We start from the raw sequence: 12222 nt of genomic DNA, 5'->3' as shown, positions 1-12222 counted from the left end.
GGTTTTGGCCAGGTGCTAGTGACCCGGATTGGCCACTGTGAGAACAGGCTACTGGGCTTGATGGACCATTGGTCTGACCCAGTAAGGCTATTCTTATGTAAGACTCTGGTGAGACCTCATTTAGAATATTGTGTACATTTCTGGAGACCGCACATCCAAAAAGGTGTGAACAGCACAAAGTCAGTCCAGAGGAAGGCTACTAAAATGGTTGGTGGTCTTCAGCATAATGCATACAGAGACAAACTTAAAGATCTCAATATGTATACTTTGGGCTCCTTTTACAACGCTGCGTTAGGGCCTTAACGCGCGCTAAATTGCCACGTGCACTAGCCGCTACCGCCTCCTTTTGAGCAGGCGGTAGATTTTCAGCTAGCGCGGGCTAATCCAGTGCGTGCAGTAAAACCACTAGCGCGGCTTTGTAAAAGGAGCCCTTTGTTATAGACTTTGTTTTATCAAGAAAATTAATTCATCTGCTACTTATACGTTCATTTTAAGATGTATATGGTATACCAAGGGTTTTTAGTTTTTCAACTCATTTTTCATTCACTGGTCTGAAATCAAGCCTCAATTGTTTGATTTTTAGCCATCAAAGCACAGGCATGGCATTTCATTTTCCCTTGTTTTCTTGAGGCACAGGAGCGAGAAGGTAATCCAGTTTTCAGCCAAAGTTGTGTTAAATGTGATAACATATATTATGTGTTTTGGAAACAGTATTTCAATTTGCTGGTTAGTGGCTGACATAGGCTGATATAAATCAGGTTTGTTTTGGGGTTTGTTTTTGATGGGCCAATATAATTTCTCTCCCCGTCTTTATATGAGATACATCTTAGAATTATGAAGATTAGTTCCATTATATAGATCTACAATACTTCCTTGCTTACCTCATCGGTATAATTTATTTATTTATTCATTCCATTTTCTATACCGTTCTCCCAAGAAATCTCAGATATAAGATTATATTACAGCATTAGGTAGGCACCATAGATTGGTTTTCTCTCTTTTTTTCACAGCAAAGTGGCTTAATGCTTTTAGTCTTTCAGTTTAAATTACTGCTGGGAGTGGCAATGGGCATTTTAGTATTTTCTCAGACAATTGGCATTACCCTCCTGACTGTTTGATATAATTCTTATAATCATCAGAGACGCAGCAGAGCAAATCAGGGCAGTAGAAGGCCCCTAAGCAGAATGTGTAAAGTGCTGCGGACACTGCTGGAGTCGGCAGGTATGTCAGGACGCGGGAAGGGAAGGGGTGCGGCAAGGGACTAAGTGAGCTGGTCAGACGGCGGGAAGGGATGGGAGGGTCATACTGCGATGGGAGGGTCATCGGTCGGGACTGCGGGAAGGGAAGGGGGCGGCAAGGGACTAAGTGAGCCAGTCAAACGACGGGAAGGGATGGGAGGGTCAACGGGGGTTCGGATGCTTCATGGAGGGGTGCGAGGGGGGGTGCTGACGAAGAAATTACTTACTCTGAGTGAGGGAGGAGCCGGCAAGACCACAGGGACCGTTTTATGCGCGCATGCGCACTCCTGCCTGCCACGGACATACGGATCACAGATGACGCAGGTAGGAGTGTGCATGCGCTCTTAGCGTTTTATTATAGTAGATATGTCTTACTGGTTGCTTTCTAGAAATACAGTTGATGACCCCTGAGGCAGGTGGTTCTATGCTGAAACATGTGCTTTGTCAGGTCCTATTACACAAGTCCAATAGCATGTATTTGAGGTTTTTCAACAATAAAATCTTGGATCACACCTTTGGAGCTTGTACAGAAGTCCATTTTCCTTCCCTACGTTTCGACCGACTGACCCATGAATATCCAATAACTAGATGTTTCAGCACTGCAATGCCTGCATTAGGGATATAATCTGAAAAAAAGCAAACAAAATTGATTGATAAATTACCGGTATGCCAAAATAAATCTCTCTATTACCAAAACACAAATTGTTATGTGTACCTTCAATTTTGCTTGTAGTTTGTCTTGCATTAATTTGACATTCAAAACTAAGGCCCAAGGACAGAAATACATCAAAACCACTCCCACCAGAACCTTTACATTTTGAAAACAAACATTCAGTTAGATCATCCCCATCCCTTATTACAGGGGTGTCAGAGTCCCTCTTCGAGGGCCACAATCCAGTTGAGTTTTCAGGATTTCCCGAATGAATATGCATGAGATCTATTTGCATGCACTGCTTTCATGGTATGCTAATAGATCTCATGCCTATTCATTAGAGAAATCCTGAAAACGCGACTGGATTGAGGCCCTCAAGGATGGACTTTGACACCCCTGTGTTAGAAGAACGTGCTATCGCTTACAAGAAAAGGCTCTAACTGCAACATTGCTAGAGCATGGTGAGTAGTAGACAAGCATTTGGCAGTGGCCTATACAGGTAGTGAGACCCTGAGTAGAGAATGACACGGTGACAAAATTCATCACCGTTCCCGTCCCCGCGGATAACTGCGGGAAATAATCCCATGTCATTTTCTAGTGTCTATTTCAACCTCAGTCCTTCTACACCAGCATTCTTCAAAGCAAAGCTTGCGGGTCAGTGGTTGTGCCCAATTATACTCTGATTCTTCCCTCTCTCCTTAAAGAATGACATGAAGATGGTTTCCCGCGGTTATCCGCGGGGACGGGAACGGTTATGAATTTTGTCACCGTGTCATTCTCTAACCCTGAGCTTCAGCTTCTTTTTTTTGTGTGTGCTCTAGAGAAGGATACCATAGAGATTAACAGATAAAGCAAGTTATTGGTTGCATTGAGTAGAAATTTGGCGTAAACAAAAATCATTCCTACATCCCTATTTAACATTCAAAAGACCTTTTTATTTTCCAAATATTCTAGATGCTTCTTGTAATCCCTTTTGCTCATACCACTTATCATCATGGGGGGAAAAAAAACAAAAACTGAGAACAGTTTGTCTCTAAGATTTTGAACGAACCTTTCCTTTTTTTCAGCGAAATTAAAATTCTGTACCGTCACATTGCATGGGGATTTGCATACCCTAATCGCACCAGGTGGTGGCTCAGATAAAAACAGATGAAGCGAATTCACCTGTCCCCGAGTCTCAATCTGATTTAGGATAGTCATGTCCTGTTCTTTACCATGAAAGCTAATTTGCATTGAATTTTTTTTTCTCATAGCTTTCCTGTCTCAAACAATCATTTATAAAACCCATGTATGAAGGGATGCGTAAGAAGCAGGCACATGAAAGATTGTGGGGGCAGGGGGGATGAGGATGAGGATAAGAACAGGATGAGGACCGTCACCGAACAAAGAATAGCAGGGGAGAAAATCTTCAGATCCTCTTCCTACCGTGCTTAAAGCACAATTTAGACTTCCAGTGCTGTAGGCAGATAATAATACGGAGAAGTGGTGATTGTTGTATTGTGTATGGAGATGCAGCCTGTGATAGAGAAAAAAATATCCAGGATATTTGTGCACTAGACATTTCCTACATATGAATATTTTTATGAGAAGAGAGGATTTCTGAATAAATATCAGTGATCAGGAAAGTGCTGGGACTCTGAAGATTAAAAAAAAAAAAAAGTGTGGCTAGAACTTAGATAAAGGAAAACTGTCAGAGCTCAGAGCCCTACATCGTCTCTATGCTGAAGATTAAGTGTTTGACCTTTACAGAAAGCATTTGTACTATCCACAGACGCTCTGAAGGCAGCAGAGGGCAAAACATTGATTGGGCTGAGTAGAGAACTTACATTTGGAGCAGAGGTGGTATCAATTATGGCTTGGAAGAGGTGGCCAGTGTTGTCTACGATTTCACAGCAAGGGTCCAATTAGGTCCTAGTTACTATATCCACCTCACTGGGGCTAGCAGAAGGGTTAGAAAATGATAACTACTGCAGAAAGTATTTCTCAACTGATTTTAAAAGAATCCTTAACCGTATAATTTGTTTCATTAAAATACTGCCTAATAAAAAGGTGGCCTATTTTAGTTGCAGTGCACAAACAGCTACAGAATGTACATTAATGTACTGTTTACATTTTGGCCATCCTACAGACCCCCATCTGTGCTAGATGATCCACTTTGATAAGAGTTCTGTGTACACACTGTACACTAATGGCAAAGATTGTGTAACATGACAGCATCTAAATTGATATTTTTCATTCATTGTGATTTCATTGAATTAAATGAATATTAAGAGGGGCATAATAATAAAAAAAAATCCAAGTCCTCTTTTGGCCTAAGCCCCTAAAAACGCTGAAAGTAGCAGCAGGGAAAATGTCCATTCTCAAAAAAACATCCAAAATTAGGTGGCTTTTTGTTTTTTTAGAATGGCCTACCTCTACGTACAGCAGTTTAATCGCCCAGACCACCACTATGTCAAACCTTAGAACACATTATTAACCAAAAAATTGCCCAAGTCCAAAACGCCCAAAACAAGATCATTTAGGCGAAGGAGGGACCAGTCCTTAGCCTAAAAGCTGGATTCTGTAACCTGCGTCTGTCAAACTCAACACCGGTTACAGAATCCCCCCTCCCCCCCAACGATCACGGCAGAAGAGATGCCTAATCTCTCCTGCCACCATCATCGCGATCCCCCCGAACTGCCGCGAACCGTGGCAGGAGAGATGCCCAAAATCTCCTGCTGGCACCCAACCATCCCGACAATACTTTCAGGAGGGGGCCCAAGCCCTCCTGCTGAGGTGTAAGACCTCCAAACCCCCCCCCCCCCCCCCCGCCCCATCAATATGGCAGGAGGGAGCCCAAGCCTTCCTGCCAAGGCACAAGCCCCCAAACCCCACCCCTCGACAATATCAGCAGGAGGGAGCCAAACCCCTCCTGCCAAAGCGCAGACAGTCTAGGTCGGCCAACCTCCCGCCCTTTCCCCTTCTCTAAAAATGCCTATTTTCGCTCTAGGTGTTTAGAGGCAGGGTAAAGGCCTAAGCTGGTTTTAGATACCAGTTAGATTGCGAGTTTGTAGGGACAGATAGAGAAAATACTTAAGAGTAACTGATTACTATTGAATGTATTGTAACTGCTTTGGGTAAATCTTTGCATGAAAAGGCAGTAAATAAACATAGCAACCACTGGGAGAACTCGCATCATTCATTTTGAGGAGTAAGATTGCACAGGGCAGGAGCATTGGACGATTGCTCTTGCCCTGGCTCACAACAGGACCAAAGAGCTTAAGGTAGGCCCATGGCGAGGCCTGTAATGGGTCTGAAAATGGTAAGACTCAAATGTACACTGAGACCCCCTTTTTGGGCCTTTTTTGGGCCCAAAAATCTAGATTTATATTCGAGCATATACAGTACCTAACAAAAACTCAGTTTTACCATGCAGTCTCCACCACGACACTTGACAAATTACCTCAGTGTTCTTTGTTGGTATTTTTAAAAGATACATTGGAGGTTAGCTTAACTTTTTTTATTTAAAAATTTTATAGCCCACTACATCCACAGTTCTGAGCGGGTTACATAACCATATTCTTAATAACTAATGTCAAATATTCATCATACAATTAAAACATACTAAAATGTAAACTTTTTCTTGTATTTACTATATATGCAGAAACTTATTAAAAAAAAAACCCCAAAAACAAACAACCAGGCCTGCCTGCCAAAAATTCAAGAAAAAAATCAATTCATTTATATTCCCTCTCAAATAACATATCCCTTCTTTTACATTACATTACATTAGTGATTTCTATTCCGCCATTACCTTGCGGTTCAAGGCGGATTACATAAGAATTGTTATGCTATTAAGAAGTACATAAGGAATAGTCTGAACATTTTCTAATTTGCTAAGGAGTAGATAGTATTGCAGGTGAAGCTTGGTACATGTCTGGTTGTGTTATATTGGTTTTATATATTTTTGGAAGAGTAGGGTTTTTGTTTCTTTTTTGAAGGTTTTGTAGTCTGTGGTCGAAATCATTAGATTGGTGAGTTTTCTGTCCAGTTTCGCTGCTCTGATGGCTGTCATACAGTTTTCTTTGTTTGACATTTTTGGTTGGCGGGTGTGTGAATAGTGTGTGGGATCTCCTGTGTCTGGTTGAGGTGGATTGAATTAGTTGATTATTCCAGTAGGTTGGGCTGTCTCCGTTTATAGCTTTAAATAGTAGGCAGTGGAATTTGAAGTGTACTCTGGCTTGTATTGGGAGCCAGTGTGAGTCGTGGTATGCCTCTGTGATGTGGTCGTATTTTTTCAGTGAATAGATAAGACTTAGGGCTGTGTTAGTGAACGAGAGTACCCAAGAAAGGGACTTGGGAGTAATGGTGGACATGACAATGAAGCCGACGGCACAGTGCGCAGCGGCCGCTAAGAGAGCGAATAGAATGCTAGGTATAATCAAGAAGGGTATTACAACCAGGACGAAAGAAGTTATCCTGCCGCTGTATCGGGCGATGGTGCGCCCGCATCTTGAATACTGCGTCCAATATTGGTCGCCGTACCTTAAGAAGGATATGACGTTACTCGAGAGGGTTCAGAGGAGAGCGACACGTCTGATAAAAGGGATGGAAAACCTTTCATACACTGAGAGATTGGAGAAACTGGGTCTCTTTTCCCTGGAGAAGAGGAGACTTAGAGGGGATATGATAGAGACTTATAAGATCATGAGGGGCATAGAAAGAGTAGAGAGAGACAGATTCTTCAAAATTTCAAAAAATATAAGAACAAGAGAGCATTCGGAAAAACTGAAAGGGGACAGATTCAAAACAAATGCTAGGAAGTTCTTCTTTACCCAGTGTGTGGTGGACACCTGGAATGCGCTTCCAGAGGACGTAATAGGGCAGAGTACAGTATTGGGGTTTAAGAAAGGATTAGACAATTTCCTGCTGGAAAGGGGGGATAGAAGGGTATAAATAGAGGATCACTGCAGAGGTCCTGGACCTGTTGGGCCGCTGGGCACGATGGACCTCAGGTCTGACCCAGCAGAGGCAATGCTTATGTTCTTATGTTTTATTGTGGTTGCTGGGCAAGGGAGATATAGTATATTGCAGTAGTCTATTAGGCCAGGTTTTAGCGCTGGCAGTGGCGGTAACTGCTCCGCTCATAGAATTCCTATGAGGGTCAGAGCAGTTACCGCCGCTGCCAGAGCTAAAACCTGCTCTACGCGTTAGTAAAGGAGGGGGGATAGTTCTTATGCGTTTTCTTAAATTGCATCACATCTGAAGACTGCTTAATTTCAATTGGTAGCAAATTCCACAGTATTGCTCCTTGTATTGATGGCATAAGAACATAAGAACATAAGAAGTTGCCTCCACTGGTCAGAGGTCATCTCGCCCAGAGGTTCATCTCGCCCAGCGGTCCGCTCCCGCGGCGGCCCATCAGGTCCGCGACCTGTGAAGTGGTTTCTGACCACTTCTATAACCTACCTCAAGTTCTATAGATTTTGATGAATTCTTGTTGATCTTACATAAGAACATAAGAATTGCCACTGCTGGGTCAGACCAGTGGTCCATCGTGCCCAGCAGTCCGCTCACGCGGCAGCCCTTAGGTCAAAGACCAGTGCCCTAACTGAGACTAGCCTTACCTGCGTACCACATCCAATGACAGAATTTCAAGCTTCATCTGATTCTGAGAGCACAAAGTTCTCGCTGGCTGATAAAAATGAAACACTGAGGGCTCCTTTTGCAAAGGCGTGCTAGCGGGGTTAAGGCGCGTGACTTTTCATCACGCGCTAACCCCCCCGCGCTGGCCAAAAACTACCGCCTGTTCAAGAGGAGGCGGTAGCGGCTAACGCGTCCGGCGGTTTAGTGCGCGCTATTACGTGCGTTAAACCGCTGGTGCGCCTTTGTAAAAGGAGCCCTGAATTCGAGACAAGACCTTTATCATTCAGTACTTTGAAAACCAAGCGCAAAGTTTTGAATTCAATACGCGGAACAACAGGAAGCCAGTATAAGCTGTATAAAATTGGTGTTATACGCTCATATCTGGGAGCTCGAACTATTATTCATGCTGCAGCATTTTGTGCAAGCTGTAAAGCATGTAACACATACTTACAGTAGGTGGGCCAAGATATAATGAAGTGTGAAGAAATGTCAGCGCTATGACATAAATTTCATCATTCTTTAAATGAAACCATAGGACTTTCATTTATATTCCTATCATTTGCTGTGTCTTTTGGTTAATAGTCCAAGTGTTCCAGCTGTTCAGTCTTTCACACTTGTTTTATTCTGGAACATTCCTTTGCTAGGTTAAAAAAAAAAAAAAATCACCTCTGTTTTAAAACATATTTAACTGTGAATTGACAAAATGTTTTGAAGCCTAGTATTTATGATGTACAGCCTCTATACAAGAAACGGGTGTCTTCTTGATGAAATCTTCAAGAGTTCTAGTGACAACTGATAATTTTGAGATACTAGATGTTAAAATTATGGTTTGGCTTCACATTGTTATCTCATAGTCAAATGCAGTTTGTTTTTTTTAAACTACGTTTTGCTAATTTATCTCCTGATTAATCAAATACACAGAGGTTGAAAGTATATCTAAGACGTAGGTCATCTTGTTTGCTGGGGTGATGCATAATTCATGTTACATAGCCAGTCATGTCTGTGAAAGCACAATTTTTCATATGGTGCAGTTCAAAATGTTTTCTGTCAAGTGCATTCAGATGAATTACTTTAAATGCAAGCAAATCATTCACCTTTAAGCAAGGGATTGTGCATCACAATAACATTAACAGCCATACATCTAGTTCCCCATTCCCTGTAATCATTCTCATTGCCTTACCATAATGCCTTTTCTTTCTGCTGAAGATCAGAGCGACGCTGCATGGCATTTTATGAGGCTAAAACTCATGTTATCAAGTCTACAGTATGTAGAATGTTCACATGGAACGATCAAATCAGCTGGAGGTGTGCATTCATTAGCATCTCATTTGTTCACTAATGTGCCCTTAAAAATTGACCCTACCCCAACCTTTCATTAAGCCATGGTAGAGGTTTCTACTAGAGAATGACACAGCAATGTTTGAAGGGGGGGGGGAGTCTGGCAGGAAGGACTGAGCATCCCTCCTGTCGGCGATGTTCGGGAGACTGATTGCTGCAACCACTAAACTTATCGTGGTAGGGAGATCCCTTGCCACAATAAGCTCAGTGGCTGCGGCTGCTTACAATGTAGGCCAGCATTTTGCTGGCCTACATTATATGCATCTACTACGGGCCTAGGCAGGTGCATAGGGCCGCCTAAGGCTCCTTCTGGGCCAAGGCTTGCCCATGCCTAGCCTTAGGTGAGCTTAGGCAGGCTTACTTGCCTCCCTAGGCTCCCAGAGGCACCTACAATGTAGGCGGCCTGACTCAGAAGGGTTTTTTTTGTGTGGTTTTGGTTTTTTTTTTAGAAACCTGCATCCCGATTGGCTGGTTAGGCAGGAGTTGGCCGCCTACAATTGGGATGTTGTTTATACAATTTGGACTAGACTGTAGAAGTCCACCTGGTACTACTACTACTACTACCACTACCAAATGCATGCAGCACTGTATATTAAACACACAAGAGACAGTCACTGCTTGAAAGAGATTACAATCTAATTATGACAGACATACATGACTAATAGTGAATCTTTGTATGTTTAGGTATGGAATTACAGAGGGAATGAGGAAGTAGAGAGGGTAAAGGACTACAGAAGGAATAGCAAACAGATTTTAGTGCTTTGCAAGTTGTTAAGATTAGGACTTAAACATCACCAGAGATGGAACCTGACATACTGAGCCAGGTAGGTTGTTCCAGGCATATGGCATAGCAAGGCAGAAGGGACAGAGTCTGGAGTTGGCAATAGAGAAGAAGGGAACAGACAAAAGAGACTTGTGTCGTTACCTTTTCAACTTGTTTGGCCACCTTAAGATCATCACATACAATCACACCCAAGTCCTGCTCTTCTGTCGTGCACATAAGTTCTTCACCCTCCTAAAATGTTATGTTCCCTCTGGTTTTTGCAACCCAAATGCATAGCATTAAATTTTAGCTGCCAGATTTCAGGCCATTCTTTAAGCTTCGCTAGGTCTTTCTTCATGTTATTCACACCATCCGGGATGTCTTCTCTATTGCAGATTTTGGTATCATCTGCTAAGAGGCAAATCTTACCTGACAGCCTATCCACAATATCGCTTATAAAAATGTTAAAAAGAACAGGCCCAAGAACAGAACCTTGAGGCACACCATTGGTAACATCCCTTTCCTCAGAGAGATCTCCATTGACCACTAACCTCTGTCGCCTTCCACTCAACCAGTTTCTGACCCAGCCCATCACTTTGAGTACCTGAATGTAAACCACCTAGACTATAAGTGGTATATAAATACTATAAAATAAGTAGAGAAGCACCAATGGCTACCTCATGGGTCTGGAAATAGAACCAAACTTCAAATAAATGCAGTTTCTAGTAAGAACCAATTCTGCTAGCTGCAAAAAAAAAAAAATCAATCCATAAATATTCATTTTGATTCAACTAACCAATGCATGTTTTTGACCATTTACATATAAATCGCCAAACTGCCCATGTTCTACCCAAATTCTACCTTATAAGATATCTACAGACTGCATAAAGTGGGAATGGCATGTGTGAATCGCTTGTTTACTCTTTGGAAAAAAATACAAGGACTAGTGGGCATGAACAAATTAGAGAACATTTCTTTACTCAAAATGTAATTAAACTCTGAAATTCAGTGCCAGAGAATGTGGTGAAAGCAGTTAGCAGGGTTTTAAAAAGGTTTAGATAATTTCCTAAGAGAAAAAAAGCAAACGCCATTATTAAGATGGACTTGGGAAAATCTACTACTTTTTTCTAGGATAAGCAACATAAAATCTGTTTTACTCTGTTGTTAAATTGCCATTGTTGGAAATAGGATATGGGCTTGATGGACCTTTAATCTGTTCCAGGTATAGGCTCATATAGGCTCCTTTGCTCATATATAACCAAAATATTTCCAAAAACTGATAAGTTGATTAAACAAGTACATTTCTCTGTTAGTTTCTCTTCCAGTCACAATTCAAACAACCATATTTGCATTTGGGGTTATGGATATATTTAATTCTTTTGCTTAAAGTCTGCTCTAAGGCCCTGATTCTGAAAAGTGCCGTCCCGATTTTAGGCAGCTGTAGGCGTCCGACAGCTGTCTAATCAACTAATCGGGATGCATGTTTTAAAAAAAAAATGCTCCCCAGGCAGGCCACCTATATTGAAGGCGCCTCTGGGATACTAGGGAGGCCCGCAAGACGCCTAAGCTCGCCTAAGGGCCTTAGGTGAACCTAGGCGGCCCTATGCATCTCCCTAGTAGAGGAAGAGACACTTAAAATGTAGGCCAGCAAAATGCTGGCCTACATTGTAAGTAGGCGCGGCCGCTATACTTATCGCGGCAAGGGATCTCCCTACCACAATAAGTATGGCGGCCGCAGCCGCCTGTCCGATCATCGGCAGGAGGGTGCTGAACCCCTCCTGCTGGAACGCCAACAACCCCAAACTCACAATCGTCGGCAAGAGGGTGCCCAACCCTTCCTGCCGGACCACCGCCCCCCCAAACTCATAATCGCCGGCAGACGCCGCCCACCTCAAACTCACAATCGCCGGCAGGAGGGTGACCAACCCCTCCTGCCGGAAAGCCGTATCCCCTCTGGACCCCCCATGCTAACGATCTCCCCCCATGACTACCCTAACCTCCCCCCCCAACTAACCTTTAAATGTTGGTCGGCTGGACGGGTCTTGCTGCCGTCCAGCCGACAGGCCTGCCTCGTCGAAATGAGACGGGCCCACCCCTTTCCGGCCCATCTCCACTAAGTCTAAGGCAGGGATCTCAAAGTCCCTCCTTGAGGGCCGCAATCCAGTTAGATTTTCAGGATTTCCCCAATGAATATGCATGAGATCTATGTGCATGCAGTGTTTTCAATGCATATTCATTGGGGAAATCCTGAAAACCCGACTGGATTGCGGCCCTCAAAGAGGGCCTTTGAGATCCCTGGTCTAAGGCCTGATTGGTCCAGGCTTCTACAGCCTGGACCAATCAGGCCTTAGGCATAGCGGGTCCGCCCATCCCCACTAACCCTAAGTGTGATTGGCCCAGGCTCGTAGGCACCTGGGCCAATCAGGCCTTAGGATTAGTGGGGATGGGCAGACCCACTATGCCTAAGGCCTGATTGGTCCAGGCTTCTAGAGCCTGGGCCAATCAGGCCTTAGACTTAGCAGGGATGGGCCGGGAAGGGGCGCGCCCATCTCATTTCGACGAGGTGGGCCTGTCGGTTGGCCAGCAGCAAGACCCGTCCAGCCGAC

The sequence above is a fragment of the Geotrypetes seraphini genome, chromosome 2, assembly GCF_902459505.1.
Source record: "Geotrypetes seraphini chromosome 2, aGeoSer1.1, whole genome shotgun sequence".
Taxonomy (NCBI): Eukaryota; Metazoa; Chordata; class Amphibia; order Gymnophiona; family Dermophiidae; genus Geotrypetes; species Geotrypetes seraphini.
Note: the sequence above shows the minus strand (reverse complement) of the source record.